The following is a 15,493-nucleotide window of genomic DNA, read 5'->3' on the forward strand; positions in this document are numbered from 1 at the left end:
CTCAACTCAGTCCTAAATCTGCTCCCCCTTATTTTGAGGCCATGCCCCCTAGTTCACCCGCCAGTGGAAATAACCACCTCGCTTCTATTTTAACTATTCCCTTCATAATTACATATATTTCTATAAGATTCCCCATCATTCTTTAAAATTCCAATGAGTATAGTCCCAGTCTACTCAATCTCTCCTCATAAACCAATCCTCTGAACTCCAGAATCAACCTAGTGAATCTCCTCTGGACCCCCTCCAGTGCCAGTACATCCTTTCTCAAGTAAGGAGACCAAAACTGTACACAGTACTCCAAGTGTAGCCTTTCCAGCTCCTATACAGCTGCAACATAACCGCCCTGCTTTTTAAAAATAAATTTGGAGTACCCAATTCATTTTTCCAATGAAGGGGCAATTTAGTGTGGCCAGTGCACCTACCTTGCACATCTTTGCGAAACCCGCACAGACACGGGGAGAATGTGAAAACTCCTCATGGACAGTGACCCAGAGCCGGGATCGAATCTGGGACCTCAGCGCCGTAAGACTGCAGTGCCACCACTGCGCTGCCGTGCTGCCCTATAACAGCCCTGCTTTTAAACTCCATCCCTCCAGCAATGAAGGACAAAATTCCATTTGCCTTCTTAATTGCTTGCTGCACCTGCAAACCAACCTTTTGCAATCCATATATAAGGACACCCAGGTCCATCTGCACAGCAGCATGCTGCAATTTCTTAATTGTCCATTTCACTGTTTTGCCTACCAAAATGGGTGACCTCACATTTAACAACATTGTACTCCATCTGCCAGACCCTTGCCCACTCACAAACTATCTCTATCCCTCTGCAGACTTTCAGTGTCCTCTGCAAAGTTTGCTCTACCACTCATCTTAGTGTCATCTGCGAACTTTGACACATTTCATTGGTCCCCCAACTCCAAATCAACAATTGAACAATTGCGGTCCCAAAGCTGATCCCTGAGGCACACCACTAGCCACTGATCGGCAACCAGAAAACACCCATTTATCCCCATTCTTTAGCCTGTTAGTCAACCAATCCCCTATCCATGCTAATACATTTCCCGCAACGCCGTACACCATTATCTTATGCAACAGCCTTTTGTTCGGCACCTTATCAAATGCCTTCTGGAAATCCAGATAAACCACATCCACCGGTACCCCGTTGCCCACTGAACTCGTAATGTCCTCAAGGAATTCCAATAAGTTAGTTAAACATGACCTGCTTGTCATGGACCCATGCTGCATCTGCCCAATGTGACCATTTCTATCCAGATGTTTTGTTATTTCTTCCTTGATGATAGATTCAAGCATTTTGCCCACTACAGAAGGTAAGCTAACCGACCTATAGTTACCCATAGGAACAAATGAAAAGGAAAACATGACTAGCCCAGAAGATCAGAACGTGTCTCTTGGTTGATGACCCAAGGTGCACAGAACCTCATATATCTTGCTTTCAAAGGAGTGGTTCATGCAGAATGTCATAGCATTGGTGAAGGTACCCGGGACTGTCTTTGATCGGGTGCTGCATAGGATAGGTCGGGAGGAAGAGATTATTTGTAGAGTGGATTTCACAACATTACAACACGCAGTGATAATTCCAATGTCATGTGCAACAATAGTTCCCAGGACTGAAACACTAAGGGCAAGTCTGTGTTTCTTATCATGGACACTATAAGGGCAGCACGGTGGCACAGTGGTTAGCATCGCCACCTACGGCGCTGAAGACCCGGGTTCGAATCCCGACCCTGGGTCACTGTCCGTGTGGAGTTTGCACATTCTCCCCGTGTTTGCGTGGGTTTCACCCCCACAACCCAAAAATGTGCAAGCTAGGTGGATTGGCCACACAAACAAATTGTCCCTTAATTGAAAAAAATAATTGGGTACTCTAAAAAAAATTTTTTTTTTAAATCATGGACACCATTGACAGCAGGGGTTGGAGATTCCTGGGGGAAAAATAGAAACATAGAAAATAGGAGCAGCAGTAGGTCATTCAGCCCTTTGAGCCTGTTCCGCCATTTAATATGGCCATGGCTGATCCTCTATCTCAGTGCCATCCTCCTGCTCTCTCCCCCTCTCCCTTGATGCCTATAATGTCCAGAAATCTATCTATTTCTTTTGTCAATACATCCAGTGACTTGGCCTCCAAAGCCACGTGCCAGGACTTCATCTGACCTTTTGAACCCATAGGTTAGTGACAGTGCAGATCTGCACTTTTCCTGAGTAGCAGGAACCATCAAAGATGATGACGCTGCTTTTCAGGAGATGCCACATTTGAGCCATGTGGTTAAAAAGGAAGCAGGGCTGAGCTGCCACTGCACCAGCACAAAAGGTTAGCCTACAGCAGATCCAGAAGGCCATATGGCATGGGTCAACTAAAACAGATCATGTTAGTTATACAGACTTCATCTGCCTTTCAAGAGCAAGTACATCTATTCCATCAATTTTTGCCTCCCACACTGTAGGTTGCGATCTTTGCACCAGCCAAAAGGAAAATGTTTTGAACTCAGCACCAAGATTAACTGGCCCTCATGAGTTTCGGTTTCCTTCTCATGTTAATCGCAAACCTCCCTCTTTCCCCTACTGGCAAAAAAACAGGGTCTGATGGATATGGAAGGATCCAGGTCAGTCTGCCATTTTTAAAGGTCCACAACGCCTGCCCAGCTCCACCAAAGTTTGGCTCGAAGTCTGTTTGCAGCACCTAGCACTACTCAAAGATCGTCTCCTTCATAAAACAAAACCTTGCAGGTATTTCACGTCTGGTAAATACAGGAACATTCTCCTAAAGGCTACATATTCTGCCATGTGAAAGCTATTGGATGGACACCATTCACATGAGCAACCTGGCTCCCTAATCTTGCTCATTTTCTTCCTCCAGATTGCAAAGATATTGGAGAGCTCCGGGTGTGAAAACAAAGTCCCGGATATTTTCCCTTAGCAGTTTGCATTCCAAAATCCAGACCAGGTTTTCCAAATGGCACTTCTAAACAAAACTTCAGCTCCACTTTTCACAGAGAATCTAGTCCAAGATATCACACAAACGCACAAATGTGGACCAGGTGTAATGGCACCTCGGAGAGGGGGTTCTCGCAAGTCCCAGGTGGACAGGGAAAGGGCAGGGTGGTACCCTGTCAATCTCCATAGCACCTGGGCACTGCCAGCCTGGCACCTGACAGTGCCACCTAGATTGGGCCCGGGGGGCATTGCCAATTAGAGGGCGGCTGAGGGGGATTCCAGGGGTCACGAAGTTAGGAGAGGGTGAAAGGGCCGGTGTCCAAAAAGCAGGGGGGAGTGGGGTGTGTGTGTAGAGATCGAGGCTGCCAAGCAAAACAGTGCCCTGACTTGCGAGGAGTCATTCGTGCAGGCAAGGAAATACCTGAGTGTGACGATTCAGCGGACAAAAGGATGCGATTCTCCGGCCTCATTTTGCTCGAGCGAGTCCGCAATGAGGCCGGAGAATCATGACCTTTAACTTCTGCCCATTGAATTGTGCCCAAGCAATGCCTCAATGATAAAATGCTCATCCCTGTTTCGGATCCCTCCAAGGAGGCCTTACCTCCACCCTATCTCTCCAATCTCCGCCAACCCCACAGCCCTGTTCCACTGGCGGCCGTGCCTTCACCTTCCAATCAATTCCCTAAACTCTGGAATTCCCTCCCTCAACCTCTCTTTTCCTCCCTTAATATCCACCACTTTGACCAGATTTTTGGTCTCCCACTCTATAGTTTGGTCTTAAATTCTGTTTGATAGAACTCCTATGAAGCGCTTTGGGACATTTCATGACAAGTATTCTAAATAAACACACACAGTTGATATTTTTCAGAAAGATAATCAAGTCTATTCATCTAACCCTCCTAATTGAGAGAATGCACAGAAACAGTACTTCCAATCATAATAAAAGAGGAACCCAGTAAAATTATCTGAATGTAACCCAGACGGAACCTCCACAAATAAAGAACTCCGATGCTATTCATTGTTGGTTGGATGGTATGTTGTACAGCTGTTAGTTGGTGAATATAATTTCTGCTGTATAATTGAATCTTTGAGTCATTGGGATTCAAGCAGCCAAATCAAGCTTTTTCATGGATTCCTAATTATTTTCAGCTGTTATCTCCAGTCTTGTGCGTAAATGAACTTTTCCATTGTGTGATCTGGCAGTTCACTGACGAATGGAGCACAACCTGTGGTCATGCAAGGGGCCTGAACTTCAATACTTCTTCTCAGTTACAATATATGGGGTAAAAGCAGTTATTTCCCAATAACCTCACTGTTATTTTCAGTCTTAACAACCATGGTTGGCTCAGTGGTTAGCATTGCTGCCTCACGGCGCCAAGGTCAAAGGTTCGATCCCGGCTCTGGGTCACTGTCTGTGTGGAGTTTGCACATTCGCCCCCACAACCGAAAGACATGCAGGCTAGGTGATTGGCCACGCTAAATTGCCCCCTAATTGGAAAACATTAATTGGGTACTCTCAATTTTAAAAATGCAACCGTGCTTAAACACCTATTGTCACTTTTGGATTTAATTTTGGATTATCTTCTAAAAAAAATTCTTGCTTTCTATTTTGTGCACCGCGTTTTAAGAAGGATGTGAAGACTTCAGAAAGGGTGCAGAAAAGATTTTTTGAGACTAGTTCCAGGGTTGAAGGCATCGTGGATGATTTGGAGAAGCTTGGGGTTGTTCTCTTTAGAGGAGAGAATGTTGAGAGGAAATTTAATGGAGATGTTCAAAATCATGAAGATAAATCGGGATAAAATGTTTCCTTTGCTGGAAGGGTCAAGAATCAGCAGACATGTGTAACACAAATGGAATAAGAACTAAAGGTGATATGGGAGAGGGAGAAACTTTTAACACAGCGGAGAATTACAATCTGGAATGTACTGTCTGAAAGGCTGGTGGAGACTGATTCAACCATGGTCAGTTGAATTAGTACCTGAAGGAATTTTGTTTAATTCAAAGCTACGGGGACATAATGGAGGAATGGGACTAGATAAATTGGCCTTGCAGAAAACCCACACAAGATTGATGGGCCAAATGTTCTCCTTCTGTGCTGTAACCATTCCACGATTCTGTAATTCTTTAGGAACTATAATGGTTAACGTATTGACTTCACGGCATATCTCTTTGACCAAGGGACTCTCCTCCACCTGTTCAGTGCTCATCAGTTGGGAACGCTGCAAATAGAGAAATCCCAGCCAGTCTTTTAGGTGCCAGCCTGGCATGAGAAATGGGAGAAATGCAGAATACTACAGATGCTGGAAATCTGAAATAAAAGCAGAGAATGCTGGAGATGCTCAGCAGGTCTGCAAAATCTGTGGAAAGCGAAACAGAGTTAACGGGCGCAATCATCCGGCCACACTGCACAGGAAAAGCATCTCGCCGTGGCGCAGCGTGGCCGGTGAGAGCCGGGAGACCCGCCCCCAGGATCCATCTGGCTCATAATGCCTCCCGAGATTCTACCCATGTTGCGAGATGTTGGAATCACTGGGCAGGATCACTTTTTGGCAAATCTGCATATTAGAACGAGGCAGTAAGCCTTACTTTAATGTGGAGATTCCCAAGGTACCTGAGGCTTTAGGATTCGCTGTAACGGGGAGCTCCGCTCCGTTGTAAAAAACGGGGCTATGTGCGGCCTTGCTGCACGTTCCCAAATCTTTTCTGCACCCTTTCTGAAGTCTTCGCATCCTTCTTAAAATGCAGTGCCCAAAATAGAAAGCAAGAACTTTTTAGAAGGTAATCCAAAATTAAATCCAAAAGCGACAATAGGTGTTTAAGCACGGTTGTATTTTTTAAAATTTGGAGTACCCAATAATAGTGGTTGAATAGCCACGTGTTTCTCCTTTTGGGAAGATCACACCCAAAGTTTCAACTCTGCGACCTTCATCAGAACTGGGAAAAGTTGGGGATCAGTAAGGTTATTCAGAGATGAGGGATTGACTCTGTGATTCAAAATGCTTAGTTTTGTGATAAATTGACTCTCAGTTCTTTTGGTTAAACATCGCACGTTACTGGTCTTGCATATTTAACAGAACTTATGCAAAACAAAAAAAATGTATAAAATATTAGATTTCAATTACTGTAGATTCTGTTTATAATCGGTGTTAAACAAAGGTGCCGGAGGAAAAAGTCCAGGAAGAAAAATTCTCTTCCAAATGGGGGCAAGTTTGCTCCTAAATTTCCAATTGCACCCAAAGCAAAAACTCTTTTCCAAACTCTTGTGATGTACTTATACCCCTGCACAGGTTGGATCTGAGTTCAGTTATTAGCTTCTCTGCTTGCCAACGGCATGTAGGCTGATTCATTGCTTACATACCTCAGGCTGTTCATTTGCTGTCATCAATTGTGCGTCATTCTTCTAACCAACATTAAAATTCCGATGAGTAGTTGCATCTGTTCCCTGCCGACACTGACGTCTTTCTTGCGATCTAGGTGAAAGGCTTTTCTTTTGATCTTAAGCGCAAGAAAGAATTTATGAACTATTCGTTCGTTAGTTTGAAGTGTACTTTTTTCAAAAAAGAATGTGTTTAAAAAAAATTTAGGTTTATTTTATCAGCCATTGACAAACATTATAATCTCAGATTATGTTAATAGCTAACGGTGAAATGAGGTCCATATTTAGCTAATTAATGATCATACTTGTGTGAAGACAAAGCCCATTTTATATCGATTTTGTTTGTTGTCTTTTATTGCCATTAGTCTTGATTTGTTACATTTTATAGAAATGAGTCTAAAACCTAGGAGCAATCTTAACTTCCAGTTCAGCAAGGATACCTCAGAAATGGGAGCGTTCTAAAATGGAATCTTGAGTGGCGTTCTCAGTCCCTTCACTTTGCCTTCAAATCTGTTGTCACCGTGATCTTCCATCCTGACCAATGCGTCCAGAGTGGATACTTGGAGACCACGAGCACGATTTTCGCCCTGCATTGTACCCGGCACCATTCCGGGAATGCTGAGAGCATCGCGGAGACGCCCAAATCGGGCTTTGCATTTCTCTCCGAAAGGAATAAGGGATGATCTTACTGAAACATGTTGGGTGCTGAGGAGGCTGGACCAGGTAGATTGTGAGAGAAATGCAAGTATGCCCCTCTTTAAATAAGACGACCAAAACTATGCACAATGCTGCAGATGTGAGACCCGATTCCCCAAAAATAATGACCAAGGGTAGGATTTACCAGCTATTCACGCCAGTGGGATATTCTGGTCCCATACGTTTTCCGGTGACAAGAGAATCCGCGAGCGATGCCGTTGGGCGTTTTAATCCTGTCAGGGTCACCCATGATGTTAAGGTCAGAGGGGAGGACCCGACAAAGCCAATCCAAAACAAGTCCTCAATGATAGATCAGGAGGAAGATGCAGGCATCAGCGGCTGCGATGGTGGATGAAGGCTACAGGATGAAGTAGGGAGATCCCCAGTCCTCGGGGTTCACTTGTCACTGGATCTGGACCTTCCATCTGTCAAGTATCACTGGAAGCAGTTTGGAGAAGGTTCACTAGTCTGTTTCCTGGTACAAGAAAAGGTTGAGCAGATTGGGTCTTGGAGTATAAAGGAATAAGGGGTGATCTTACTGAAACATGTAAGGTACCGAGGAGGCTGGGCCGGGTAGATTCTAAGAGGGATCTAGAACTGGGAAGCACAGGGGCCGGACTTCTCCGGTCATCGGGATTCTCTGGGCGGGATTCTCCGCCAACCGGCGGGGCGGGACATACCGGCACCTTCAGGGGCTAGGCTGGCGCCGGCAGAGTTGGCGCCACAGCAGCAAGCGCCGAAGAGCTTGGCGCCACGCCAACCGGTGTTGAAGGGCCCTCGCCGGCTGGCACGAGTTGCCGCATGCACGGGAGTGCCAACGAGTGCTGCCGTCATCCCAGCGCCTGCGCAGGGGGTTCTTCTCCGCGCCGGCCATGGCGGACTGTTACACCAGCCGGCGCGGAGGGAAAGAGTGCCCCCACGGCACAGGCCTGCCCGCGGATCGGTGGGCTCCGCGGGGGCCCCCACCGGGGCCAGATCCCCCCCGCACATCCCCTACCCCTCCTCGAGGACTCCGCAGGTTGCCCGCAGCGCCAGGTCCCGCCAGTATGACCTGGTATAACATACGCCGGCAGGACCCGCTGAAAACGGGTGTCCATTCGGCCCATCACGGGCCGGAGAATCGCCGGGGGGGGGCGCTGCCAATGGCCCCCGACCGGCGCGGCGCGATTCCCACCCCTGCCGAAACACCGGCGGCAGAGAATCCGGCAGCCGGTGACGGGGCAGAATTCACGCGTCCCCCCTGGCGATTCTCCGGCCTGGCTGGGGGCGGAGAATCCCGTCCTCTGTTCCTGCCGCCATTGCTCCCCATGGGTTTCTCGCTGGCATGCGGTGGCTTCAGTGGGAGATCCCGTCGACAAGCGGTGGGAAGAGAGAATCCCGTCACAGGGAACTGTGCGCCACCAAGAAAGTCGCTGGAAAATTCCACCCGGTATAAAAATGAGGGATCTCCCGTTGAAGACCAAGATGAGGAGGAATAATCTGGAAACATGAAATTTAAATTCAGTCAATAAATAAGCCTAGAATAAAAAGCTATCATAAATAATGGAAACCGCGTGACAATTGGTTTGTCATAAAAACTCATGCGGAGACACCAAGCCCTTCAGGGAAGGAAATCTGCCTCTCTTACCTGGTCTGGCCTTGTTGTAATCCGGGATGGACAGCAATGCTCACAATGCCCATATTCCATGAATGAATTAAAACAAAAACATTGACGACATCCCCAAATACACCCTGCCCAGCTTCTCCGAGAGCCTCACACTTGGTTCGCACCTCTTTCCATCTTTTTTGGCTGCTTGCCCATACTCCGTCTTTTGATGTGTGGCCTACATTTGCTCTTTGGCCCTGAGTGGAAGTGACATGTTCCTCCGACCCTCCACCAAAGTCCCATCCTCACCCTTGGGAAATTTGGATTGCTGATTCAGTTTTCGCATACTGGTTTTATCAGGGTTTTTTAAAATTAAAGGCAGTCCAATAAAATAAAGATTGAAAGATTATTGTTTGCCAACTATTATTATATTCAGAATATTTACGTTTTATTGATTAATTATTGCGCTCAAATAGGACTGACTAAATTGAGATGGATTATTAATTTCTGAAACACAGCAAAACCTTTTCGTGCTCCACTTCAATTAATAAAACAGGGGGTGGAATTCTCCCCAAAAAATGACCTCTGGCGTGCCATCGGTGGGACCAGAGAATCCAGCCGGCATGAACGGCCGGAGAATACTAGCCTATGTGTCATTTTGGGTGGGAAAACCGAGGCGACCCCGCCAGTTGTTACGGTGTGATTCCCATCGCAATATATCCAACACTTGGTCACTTTTTGCAGCCCAGGTTGGAAGGTGATGTGCGGGACCAGAAGGTGCTGGCAGGCCCAGCCTCATAGAGAATGGAGGAGTGCGCCACCATCTCAAAGTGCCTCCTCCCCAAGGATCGCTGGCATTGAGGCCCTCCAAAAGGGTCTCCTTCCCAGCCGGTGTAACCTCTCTCTCTTCCCCCCCCCCCCCCCCCCCCCCCCCATGTGACACACTCCATTATGGTAATCTCATGTCCCCCTCTTTCATGCCCCCACCTCAATTCTCCCCCCTTTCATGGCCCTAACCCCTTTGCACCCCCCCTCCCCCCCGGGGTCCCTTGGCTGTGCCCCGTGGCATTCTGGTAATGCCAATATGACAGTGCCAGGTTAGCACTGCCAGAGTTCCAGGGAGCAGTTCCCTGACCTGTCCCCAATCACCATAGGGTGCTAAATGGCCTCTGGGTCTCCATTGATAAAAAAACAGTTGTGATTCCCACTGGCCTCTCGCTATGCCAACAGGGGCGAAGAATCCCAGGAGCCGGGAGATTCTGACTTGAAACAGGCTGCGTATATTGAAATGCTTATTCAAATATGCACAGGGCTTGAACCAGATCATGTCCGGTTCCGCGGTACAAGAACATCAGGCTCTGTCCAGCGCACAGTGCAAATCCCTATTTGGGGCTCGCGATAGTGGGATGTGTGCTGCGTTCAATGCGGGCCGAGAATCGCCCTTACGCTTTTTTGTGGCACTTTTCATGACCTTTGGACATCCCTCAAAGCGAGTACAGCCAGTGAAGTACTTTGCAAAGTGTAGCTACTGTTATAATGTAGGAAACATAGGGCAGGAGTCTCCATTTGGGTAACTATATTCTCCCGCCAGAGGAGAATTGCAATCGAGTTACATTGCCGCAGGGAGCGCAAATCACACAGGAATTCAGTATCTCTCGCCATGCAAATTCAAAGGGAATCTCACTATCAGGCCTCAAGTTTGAGCAGGCGGCCCGATAGCGAAGTGCTGCAGCTGGCCAACCCCACCCAGGACCCCCTAAATAGGAAGACCCCCAGGAACCCCCTAACTAAAGGGATCACCCATGACCCTAACTAAAGGGTCACCCCCATTGGACCCCCTAACTAAAAGGACCACCGCTTCCCTCCACCCCAGAAAATAGACGTTTGTCTGGAAGCTAGAGAACAGACCCATCAGGATCAGTGAAAACAATTCCAGTAACATTCACTTGGAACACCACCTGCCCATTCCTGAAAAGAGAACAGCTGTGACCTGTGCTTAAACCCCTCGGATCCTTTAGCTGCAAGCCATTCATTCATTTCTCGTCATGGGCTGTGATCAACAACTTCCACAAATCGACTGTTAGCCTCGTTTCATTCATCTTCTTCACTTTAGTGTTGTAACCATAACATTTACACACATCAGCCACATCAAAGAGAGTTAAGTGCATTCCAATGATGTCCCTTCACACTTGGGTGATTTTGAATTGCTGAGCTGGAAATTGACAGCACTTAACTCCGTTTGATGTGAGGGGAGGGTGGCCCTCGGATGGGCTTCAGGGGCGATTCCCTGAAGGAGTTACCTCCTTGGCCCACAGCAAAGTCTACCATGTCAGGTTCATGCTTGGTGATACCTGTGGTGAATCCCACCCATTTGATTCCAGGACCGGAGTATCGTGAAGGCACGGAGACTCTGGTGCCCGGGCTGCTAACTGGATACAAATGGGTCATAGGATCCATTAACATCCTCCCACTGGTGCCAGGTACGAACCCCAATCCCGCCACCGCAGGTGGGCCGGAGTATGGCGGTAAATTTGACGCTCAGCGCGAACCTTTTCAGCCGAACGCCCGATTTTCCACACAATCCCGATCCGCGTTGCCAGCGGTGCGAGGCAGAGAATCCAGCCCATAGTTCAACTCCCACAAAGAACAACACAATAAAGACTAGACAACCAAATTTTGTGATATTGATTGAGGGGTAAATATTGGCCAGGACACTAGGGACAACGCTCCTGCTCCTCTCCAAATTAGGGCTATTGGTTCTTTCACATCCAGATAGGTGGGGGCTCATTTTAACGTCTCACCCGAACTTTGGCAGTCCCAGCAGTGCAGTGCTCCATCAGTACTGCACCGAATGTCAGTTTTATGTTCAAGCCCTGGAGTGGAACTTTGAACACAGATCCTTGTGATTCCAAGGCAAGGGTGCTACCTCCTGAGCTACAGGTGACACTTAAATTATATAAACCAAAATCCTTTTTATAAAGTGACTTATTTGATCAAATAAATGAGTAGCGTAGACAGGCAAACAACTTTAGCATGGGATTCTTTTTGTGTATTTTGTTATGATCGTGAATAGCTTAGTTTATGTTTAAATTGAAAGGTTTGCACTGTTGGAGGCCCCAGTTGTCAAGAGTTATACGTGAGATACAAAAGTTGTTCCTGACAGATTGAAAGGCAGTAATATTTTCACTAACAAGTGGCCATTTCCTGCCATATAGCTGAGCGTACCGAATTGCCAGTCACGTCAGGTATACAAGAACAAAATTGTTAACAAATAGAAAAGGGGAAAAGCTAGTTAATTATGACTTTTATGCCATGCTTAGCTAGGGCCTGTTTTTGATTGCAAATTGGTGTGGTTCTTTTCTGGGAGCAGAGGTTAATTATTTACTTGAACAGTTACTTTGCCCAATACTACTGGATATGCTCCTCGGCACACATCTGGATTCCATGTTTCCAATTGGCGTCATATGGTAACTAACTTCAGGGAAGGTCATTGAGGAGGCAGTCATATTGTGGAGTTTAATTTTATATTTACCATGTTTGGTTCATTGTCAGTTTTGACATTTTTCTGTTGTAGCAAGGGAAGCAGTGACATTGTGGTTTTATCACTGACAACTAATTCAGAAGACCTAGGGTAATGCTCTGGGGACCCGGGTTCGAATCCCACCATGGCAGACGGTGAAATTGAATTCAATAAAAATCTGGAATTAAATGTCTAATGATGACCACAAAGCCATTTTTTGTAAAAACCCACCTGGTTCACTAATCTTATTTAGGGAAGGAATTCTGTCATCCTTACCTGGTCTGGCCTATATGTCACTCCAGATGCTCAGCAATGTGATTGACCCTTAACTGTCCTCGGGGATGGACAATAAATGCTAACCCAGCCAGCGGCACCCACATCCATGAATGAATAAAGAAAAAAATATATACATCCATTATCGTGCCCATTAGAAGACCTGATTATATCGACATACTGTGTTCTGAACTCCAAAAATATTACCGTCGTCACTACCTACACCATCTATACTGATCATGAATGCTAACCCGAGGTCTCAAGTACATTTCTGTCCAAGCCACGTTGAAGATTCCCTTACATAAATCATCTTCACATTCAGTTTTCCTGCTGTGTTCTTGGCTTTCGTCATTGATGTGAACTGAAAATCGTACAAAAAGAGGCCGGAGCTTTATTCATTTAAGGAACTGTGTGAAGTCTGCAGCTGTAGATCATCACAGTGAGATCTGGCGGGATGCATTTGACATTCGTCTTAACTCGCAGCTAGTTAAAGCTGCCAGTGTCATCCATTTTCTGACTGTCTCCCATGGTTAGGAGGGCAAACAACTGACGGAGACTACAGGCGGTCCCTATCGACTGTCCGCACTGCTATGGCAGGAGGCTGTTGAAAATTGGAAGCTTTAGATGCGTTGGGGAGTTGGCGGCTGTCCTTTCAACTGCCAAGGCTCTGAAATTCCCTTCTTAACCACCATCACCACCAGCATGCCCGCTCCTCCCCTCTGTCTGTCTACCTCTCTTGAGAACGTCCTCTTTGATCAATCTGCCCTAATACCTCCTGATGTGGCTCGGTGTCCAATTTTGTTCAATAACACTCCTGTGAAGCACATTGGGTTGCTTTACTCTGTAAAAGGCATTATATAAATGCACATTGTGTTGATCCATTGGGACGATGTTAACCTCACTGTAAAACAGCAAACGATGTTAGGACAGAACACACCCATTTACCCATTGAAAATTGTATTGCAATGATTTCCAGCTGTGTGCTTGTTTATGAGTAGTTATTCAATGGACCAAATAGCAGTAATTTGCTGAAGTGTTCATATGTGAACATTTATTGTTTCAATTTACAGCAGATTTTTTTAATCAAGTCAACATTTTAATGAATGGTGGGAGATGTTTGGTTAGAAATTTAGAATTTGAACGTTTCCATAGTTCAGTGCATGTTACTGGATCCACAAACCTAATATTAATTCCAATGCTGATATATTTTTTTTTTACTGAAACCAATTGTCTCGTTGTCAGTTCACATCCAGAGCATTTTAGAATTAAATTTAAATCATGCAAATTATTGTTGAAATTATTTCATTAAAATCTTGTTGTGGTTATGGTTCAATTGAGGCAGTTATCAACTGCATTTCTGCCCTAATCATTTCAATGAGAACAATTTAAAATCAGTTTATATACCGAGATGGAAATTCATAATGTTAATACTGGAATATTAACTTGCCAAGTAGTTAATAATTTGAGGGTGATAATTCATTTATGGCCAGTTTTCAGATCTGAGGTGGACACTGCATATGGAATAGCTGCGTCAACTGACCTCCGAGCTGGCCAATATTATTTGGGTGAGAATTTAGCCCTCCTCACACCCAAGCACTGAATGTAGTTTTGGTCTCCGAGGAAGAATGTTCTTGGATTGGAGACGATACAGCAGAAGTTTACTAAATTAGACCCTGAAATGTGGAAGTTGTCCGATTATGAGCAGCTGAGTGAATGCGGCCTATATTCTGAGGAGTTTGGAATAATGAGAAATGATCTTATTGAAGGGAGCTTGATAGGGTCTCAGGATATGGGGCTGGTCAGTTAGGATTGAGATACAAGGAGAAAGTATAAACCTTAGGAATTCTCTGCCTCAAGGTGAATGCATGAAAGATTCGGATAGACAGATTTTTGCTGTCTCAGGGAATCAAGGGATATGGGCGGGAAGATGGGCTTGAAGCCCAGGTCAGCCATGGTCGTATTGAATGGTAGAAAAAGCTCAGTGGGCCATATAGTCTACTGGTGCTCCTGTTTCTTGAGCCCTTGTGCATGTAGCTCTGCCATGTTTACAAAATTAATACCTGAACACTTGTCCAGCTGAAGTCAGTTCAAAGGTAATTCGCAGAAGGGGAATGGAGTTGCACGGGAGAGTGGTAGGCGATTGTCAGAACTGTGGATTTGGGGGAGCCTGGCTCTGCAAAAATATTTAAATATCTGTAATTTTCTAAACTTAATGCTAGAGATTTCAGATTTGTGTGCCTGGTTCCTGCTCTGCTCTTCTCTAACCAATTTTGGCAAAGTTGGTCTCAAAAATGTTTTGGGCCCTGGTTTAATTACATAACGTGGAGTTGACAACACTCCTCTCTGAGTTGAAGATTAGTCACCAGGTAATCCAAATCTGGTGACCCGAATGTAAAGGGCGCAATGTCTGCTTTAGGCAATTGGCAGCAATACCTGAAAGGTGACCAGTATCGGATTGAACATCTTTCTGGGATACTTTGTTTCATCCATTACAGTCAAAATTATACACCTTTTTGTGCATGGTTTTTTGAAGAATGCTTACGTTTATTTATTTCACATGCAATCTGCTCATTTGCAATTATTATATCCCATAATGTTTTTTTTGTTCAGTGGATGTGGGCTTTGCTGACTGGGCCAGCAGTTATTGCCCATTCCTAATTGCCCCTTTGGTTTGCCATGTCATTTTAGAGGAGGGTATTTAAGAGTCAACCACATTTCTGTGACTAATGCAGGACGGAAAGCGCTATGGTATTCCACTCCCATGGGCAGAATCTTGTTGAGGCGTTGGGGTCCCGCCTGTAGGGTGGAGAGCCAGCGAGTAACCCGCAAAGCCCACCAAACCACAATGCCAGTCAGGCAGTAGCAAGGTCAGTGGAGAGCTTTCCACTAGAATCAAGACAGAAGTCCAACCTAACAAGAGTTCTTGGCCAATTGGAGGCCGGCTGCTCTTGAGCTCAGCAGTGTCACAGGGGAGGCCATGGCGGTTGCTAGTAGGACAGACACCGAAGTCGCAGGATCGCGGAGCAAGCCAAGCTTTAAGTAAGCGAGCGGGGAGGGGCGGTGGGATTTGGTTTCACAGAGTGGGAGTCAG

General features: G+C 46.0%; 1 protein-coding gene across 1 annotated transcript in view; it reads left to right on the top strand.

The window, feature by feature from the left end:
- The window catches only part of LOC119971201 (1-phosphatidylinositol 4,5-bisphosphate phosphodiesterase beta-4), a 595,914-nt gene that overhangs the window by 495,036 nt on the left and 85,385 nt on the right, over positions 1-15,493 (top strand). The gene's annotated exons all lie outside the window — the stretch shown is intronic.

Source organism: Scyliorhinus canicula, chromosome 1 (genome assembly GCF_902713615.1).
Source record: "Scyliorhinus canicula chromosome 1, sScyCan1.1, whole genome shotgun sequence".
In the NCBI taxonomy this organism is placed as follows: domain Eukaryota; kingdom Metazoa; phylum Chordata; class Chondrichthyes; order Carcharhiniformes; family Scyliorhinidae; genus Scyliorhinus; species Scyliorhinus canicula.